The 7,206-nt window shown below is 39.2% G+C and overlaps 1 pseudogene; it reads left to right on the top strand.

Annotated features, from left to right (window-relative positions):
• LOC119271713 overlaps window positions 1-5,960 on the top strand; it is an 11,702-nt pseudogene extending 5,742 nt beyond the window's left edge.
• Window positions 5,961-7,206: the final 1,246 nt, after the last annotated feature.

Below are 7,206 nucleotides of genomic sequence, written 5' to 3'. Positions count from 1 at the left end.
CGGAACCCCTTCCGGTGACCCGATATCACCCGGAACACTTCCTGTGTCCAAATATCATCGTCCTATATATGAATCTTTACCTCTCGACCATTTCGAGACTCCTCGTCATGTCCGTGATCTCATTCAAGACTCCTAACAAACTTCAGTCACCAAAAACTCATAATACAAATCGTCATCGAATGTTAAGCATGCGGACCCTACGGGTTCGAGAACTATGTAGACATGACCGAGACACATCTTTGGTCAATAACCAATAGCGGAACCTGGATGTTCATATTGTCTCCTACATATTCTACGAAGATCTTTATCGGTCAAACCGCATAACAACATACGTCATTCCCTTTGTCATCGTTATGTTACTTTCCCGAGATTCGATCGTCGATATCATCATACCTAGTTCAATCTCGTTACCGGCAAGTCTCTTTACTCGTTTCGTAATGCATCATCCTATGTCTAACTCATTAGACACGTTGCTTGCAAGGCTCATAGTGATGTGCATTACCAAGAGGGCCCAGAGATACCTCTTCGATACACGGAGTGACAAATCCTAATCTCGATCTATGCCAACTCAACAAACACCATCGGAGACACCTGTAGAGCATCTTTATAATCACCCAGTTACGTTGTGACATTTGATAGCACACAAAATATTCCTCCGGTATTCTGGAGTTGCATAATCTCATAGTCAGAGGAACATGTATAAGTCATGAAGAAAGCAATAGCAATAAAACTTAACGATCTTTATGCTAAGCTAATGGATGGGTCTTGTCCATCACATCATTCTCTAATGATGTGATCCCGTTTATCAAATGACAACACATGTCTATGGCTAGGAAACATAACCATCTTTGATTAACGAGCTAGTCAAGTAGAGGCATAGTAGGGACACTCTGTTTGTCTATGTATTCACGCATGTACTAAGTTTCCGATTAATACAATAGTAGCATGAATAATAAACATTTATCATGACATAAGAAAATATAAGTAACAACTTTATTATTGCCTCTAGGGCATATTTCCTTCAATTTCAACATCGCGAAGAGCTCGGGAATCGTTTTCGTTATCCCTTGGATATTATAGTTCATCACGAAGTTCTAGTAGCTTGATGATAGTGACTAGATAATTCTGTCAATCACTATCTTATCTAGAAGATTAACTCCCACTTGATTCAAGCGATTGTAGTACCCAGACATTCCGAGTACATGCTCACTGGCTGAGCTATTCTCCTCCATCTTGTAGGCAAAGTACTTGTTGGAGGTTAGGTGTTTGTTTTAGAACTAAGATGTAGAAAACCCAAGGACTTTATTGTTTTCATGCACTGCTAATAAGAGTTTATGGATATGTTCTACAAGATGTTGCTGCTGCTATGCTAAGTCTGAGTCAATGCAAGTTCTGTTTCAGTCTGAGTCTAAATAGGTGCAAGTTAAGTTTTAGTTTTAGTCTAAGATCCAGATGCAAGTTAAGTTTCAGTTTGAGTCTGAATTTGTTTTTAAACTACTGATGTTTCTGCTGTTTGACTTATACTAGTGCAAATCTGACTACTTTTACCCACTCTCTCCCTCTCTCTCTCTCTCTCTTTGGTTTGAAACTGAAAGTCTGAAAGTGCATACAACTCAATACATATAGATAATTATTAGTCAATAGGGAAGTTGTTCTGAAACCTTTTCCTGAAATCCAACTGGAAAGCTAACCTTGTTGGTTTGGTCTGCCCTCTCTCTGCCTCGATCTAACCTCAGAAATCTTTGCATGTTACCACTCAACTCGACCGATGAATTTTCTTGTGAACCTTGTGATGTAGATGTGAGCAGCAAGTCACCGAAAGCCAAGCGATGTATTGACGGAGGCATGTCTGTTTCTGAAGATTCACATGGTCCAATGCAACCAAAGGTTAGTGAAAAAAATAATATACTACTTCCTTGCTTGCATTGGTAAAGAAACTTTTCTGTTGCCACCTGTTTTAATTGTAGAAGTTGCAACGGTGTTTGAATTGAATTATCCAGTAATATGTAAAACGGAGGCAACAGGGCATGAAACCCACATCCCTTGTGTCCCAATGCATGTGCTTCTACGAGAAACCACACCGGCTGCATAGTACACACCTCCTAGTAGAATGCGGCCTGCAGTATGAAACGTCACACCTACATACACGCATAGGAAATCTACACTCCTACGCAAGATATTGTCAAGATGGAACTAGCAGTACTATACAAATTTTCTGTAAAAGAAAAGAACATGTGTATGAGCTTGTGGTAAAAGTACATGGTCACTCACCATAAGAGGTAGGGGTATATATATAGTAATCTTATTCATCACCCAAGGTGCGGAATACGTTTTTCTTCAGCCGAGGTAATCTTACAATCATTTCATATATAAATTACATTTGGTATGCAAAAAGTTACATTCATATTTATTTTACTACGTAAAATTTGACATAAGAAAACAAAAATATAGGTTTAAGTCTAGAATTTTTGCATTTTATGTATATTTTACACTATGTTTTTACGTTTGTAATTTTAGGTAACATAAAATATTTTTTACGGCGGTTATAATTTTCTTACGTTCTCTTTTTACGTATGAAATAAGACCAAATTTATGGAACATAAAAATACGGTGTATTGATGTTAAGAATATATATATATATATCCTTAATAATTTGTAACAAAATAATTAATGAAAGTTTGTGTTACATGATGCTTTGCTCCCACGGGCACTTACATGCATATAACCTTATGTTGTCATGTTACCAAACTAGCGCATTTTATAATAAAGTGTAGACGATGAAACCAGCCTAATTCCCTTTTCAACCATTTGATTTTAACCGACGGATATGTGTGTTTTTGTTTTCGGTCAAGAAGAGTTGTCTTGTCCTTATCATAATCAGCCGTACTCATCATCTGATGCTGTCGTCATGTCACAGAGCGGGCGCTACAAAATTGAAGCGTTATGTTGCCTGAAATTTCTCCGGAAATTTGGCACGATTTGTCCTTAGTTATCCTAATCAGCCGTGCTGATCAGATCTCATGCCGTCGTCATGTCGCCGGGCGCTACGAAATTGACGCGTTATGCTGTCGAAATTTCTGGTGAAATATCGCACGAGTTGTCGAAATTTTGTCATTGTTTGTAAAGAAACAGAAAGGTCTAGGGTGTTGGTTGCAAAATATTGGGGACTTGGCTGCAGGATTGTATTATTTGTGGGGTTGCGCAAAAAATGACATATCACTAACTAAACAGGTGACTAAATCTCAAGCTCTATGTAGAAGTGGAATGTGCAATTTGACCCGAGTAGCTTTACATTGCAGAGACTATCAGGGGAGAAGGGGTCCACCCCATGAAAATCAGAGGAGAAGTGGTTAGTTAGAAAGAAAGAAGCCTAGTCAGCGTGTAATTGCGTGTAACTCTTTGTATGTTTAGCATTACTAGTAAAATTGCACGTGCATCCACCAAGAATAGGCTATTTACAAATATTAATGTGCACAAATATTTCATGGGGCAAATTATGATTTTGTCGCAACATGTTTTCATCTAGAAGGGACAATTGTCAACTGTTCTTCGTACTATTTCATACCTTGTTAAGAATAATATTTGCTTGTTCATAACTTCCATGTTTTACTAAATTCTAGTTAGATTCTCAGTACAAAGCCTTCAAAATCCATCTCTTTGTGTAGGAAATGATAACATTCGCTGGAACAGAGTTGCTAGCTGAAGATATTGTTAGAACATGTTACACAAAATTTGTCTTGTGAGTATTGTTAGAACAACTATGTGATAATAATGGCAGATAACATACTTCTTTAAGTAAACATCAGCAGTATATCCAAATCATTGTACAAATATGAATAATTATTCATGAGTCGTCACATATGGGTGGATTTTCTTCCAGTCTACAAAGCATACATAGGACAACACCACCAAGTATTCTCAAACTTCTTATGATACCTGTAGTATGAAAACACATTTAGAAACATTACAACCGAGCACTAATCCAGCCCTCTCAGACCATTAGCGTTCTCAACCCTTGGATTAGTTTCTAAATATGCTCTTGGCCGTTGGATGCACCTTCATGGCTTCTGGGAGCGCTACACGGAGGGGCCGATGCTCCGGTAACAAAATCAGCGATCCGTTGTTATTTGGGCCAGGTGGGCCAGTTCCAATCTCGGCAGCTTCTCACAAGAATAAAAAAACGCAATCATCCACAGACACCTCGTGGAAGGGCAAAGGGTTGTGTGCGACCGTGCGCATGCCAGCATGCAGCGAGGATAGCAGAGAACCATCACTGTCGATTGAAATCCATTGAGGAAGAAAATCAATGTTGACAGATTTTAATGGTGGGTGATTACAGGTCATTTACATGCATTTACCCTGTGATTGTGCTCTTTCTAAATCCATGTGTGTCCATATAGTTTCCCTGTTTCCCTCCGCCCAGTTCTTCCCTTCCCTGCCCTTTAGTCACTTCGGCATGCCACTACTTCATCTTCTCCGCTCCTTCCTCTCCCAGTTCTTTTCTGCCTCAAATCTGAAACCCATCTTTACTGATCCTGTTCTTTCTACTCTCTGGATGCAGATGATCTGAGTTGTGATGGATTCAAGCTCATCTTCTTGATGGATCTGTGGAGAAGCAGCGACCATGGTGGAAGTGAGGCCGCAGCGATAGCGGTGGTGGCGACTTGCCTAGTGGAGTTGACGAGAGGCGACGACGACGGTGGGGCTCAGCCTATGGCGGCGGCGGCGGCGGATGCTCCCGCGCGAGGGGCTTCCCCACTACCCATGTCGCCATCTGGTAGCAGGTACGATCAATTTTGACCTCCATCTTGTGCAGATCCATCCATATCGAACTGGCATCATCCTGCTGTTCCTGATTGCCTGTGAGTCTGTGATTGCTCCAATGTCATAATTGATGGTACAAGGTGTCTTGTACGGGATTGCTGCCAATGGTTCACACTCTAGAGCAGACGCATGAAGAATTAGAATTATCTACCTGCTATATGTATTCTATAATTATATATCTATCAAGAGATATCATTATTGTTCTATCAAGAGTATAATTGTTAGTGCATCCAAATGATGATGCGGTGATCAGATCCAGGTGACGCAGGTGATACGGGCGACGCGGGAATCGCTCGATAGAGCCGACGCGGGCGACCGGACCGATCTGTTGCAAGGCGCGGAGGGATCGAAGTTCTATAGCCAAAGATTGATTAATAAATTAACTGGCCATTAAGAGCAGTTAATGGAGTTGAATTGTCAGTTTCTATGTTGTGTGCGATTGGAATTCACCCGCCGTTGTTAACGCAAGGAGTAGACCAGCCGTTCCTAATCCTACAGGCCATTAATAGAGTGGAGGTCAGGTACAGCTTGGCTGCTCCGCCTACATATGCTCTGCCCAGTCACCCAAGTTATTTCCCCATTCTTCCTCCGGCAATAAACATCCCTGGAGTTACGCGTCTTCATTAGGTTGCCCCTTCATCTTGAAAATTTGCTGTAAATTTTCCTTCTCACTACAATCCCTTCATGACTGAGTGTTTGCACTCAGTTTGGGCTCCTGCTGAAGCTGCTTTCCACTCCTAATTTGTAGGTACTGTTGTCCAAGCCCTTGATTGATGAGATTTTTGGCTCCAGAGTTCTTCAGCCAAGGATCCAAATGGCTGCTGGCCAGGTTAGTTCACATGAAGTGACATATCCAATCCAATATCCAAGTATTTATTCATATGTTGAAGTGGTCGTAATGATACATGTATGTTGTCCTAAATGTATATGCATCAGGTTAATTTTGGAAGGTAGATCCATATGGGCAAACATAAGGAAATTATGTGGTTGTTCCAACACACTCTTAATCCGTTTTCTATCTAATCAAATGACACATCTATTACTTGTACAGATCCTACAATGAAAACATTGTTGCTGAATCTCTCCAGCTTCTAGAGTATGCTTTGGTTGAGGGCCTTCTGGAGCAACTGGGATAATTAGCAGATTTGAATTCAATATGATGCTAATAACTTTCTTCGCGCATGAGTGTAGACAGATATATTTTACATGAGGATCAACAAACTGAATTTAGGTAGGGCTAGACCGTTCCATCACATGTGGACAAATGGAAAATGTCCAATTTTAATGCAGCAGTGCAACACCTTGTCCAGTTAATAATTACCTTCAGTAATCATGTCATCCAGGCTACTTCTGCTACATAGGAAGAATGATATGAGAGGCCTTTAAGTTAAGCTTTTAATATGTACCTTCCTTTTGGATTAGGCTTTCACTAGTAGAAAAAGGGCCTTTAGTCCACCGGGACTAAAGGCCCTCCACGTGGCCGCTGCCTGGAGGTCCACCTTTTGTCTCGGTTGGTAACACCAACCGGTACTAAAGGAAATTTTATGATTTTTTTTGAATTTTTTTAAATTATCTTTTGAATTTCAAATTTCTGAATTATTTTAACCTCTAATCTCTAATCACCCCTCATCACTGCTCAATTTAACCTTTAATCTCTAATCATCCCTCATCATTCCAAATCATCTAACTTCCCAAACGGTCACCCATCCTTTCACTACTCCAGCCTGAGCACGCTTAACTTCCGGGTTCTATTCTCCCTCGTTTCCAAGTCTGCACTTGTTGTTTTCTTGACAATAGTAAGATGTCAATCCTATTAACCCTCGGGAATTTAGCTTGAGCATGAAGTCACACATTTCACTGTTTGAGTTTGAAACTATTGTTCTAAAATCAATAATTATTTAGTAACACTAATATTTCTTGAATAAGTAGTTTGACCACAGTTTGACCATAGTTGACCAGAATTCAAAAAAAACTGAAATAATTATTTAGTAACACTAATATTCTTGAATAATTATTTAGTAACACTAATACTTCTTGAATAAGTAGTTTGACCATAGTTTGACCAGAATTAACAAAAATTCCAAAAAAACTGAAATTTGAGCATAACTTTTTTTCCTTTTAGAATTTGAGAATTCTAAATATTTGCAAACAGGCCATATGCAAAAGTTATATTATACGTTCCGAACATTTTGATATATTATATGTTTTTTTCCTACATCGTATGCAAAAATTATAGCCGTTTTACATTTTCCCTACATTTTTTACAAAACATGTCCAAATTTAAGTTTTTAAATTTTCCTAACTAGTAAATGTAGTAATATAACTACCTCTCGAAGGATTTTATTTTTGAAGTTTTTATCATTTTCTTTTGATTTTTTCAAA

The sequence above is a fragment of the Triticum dicoccoides genome, chromosome 3A (genome assembly GCF_002162155.2).
Source record: "Triticum dicoccoides isolate Atlit2015 ecotype Zavitan chromosome 3A, WEW_v2.0, whole genome shotgun sequence".
NCBI lineage: Eukaryota > Viridiplantae > Streptophyta > Magnoliopsida > Poales > Poaceae > Triticum > Triticum dicoccoides.
This window is presented reverse-complemented; position numbering and strand designations above follow the sequence as displayed.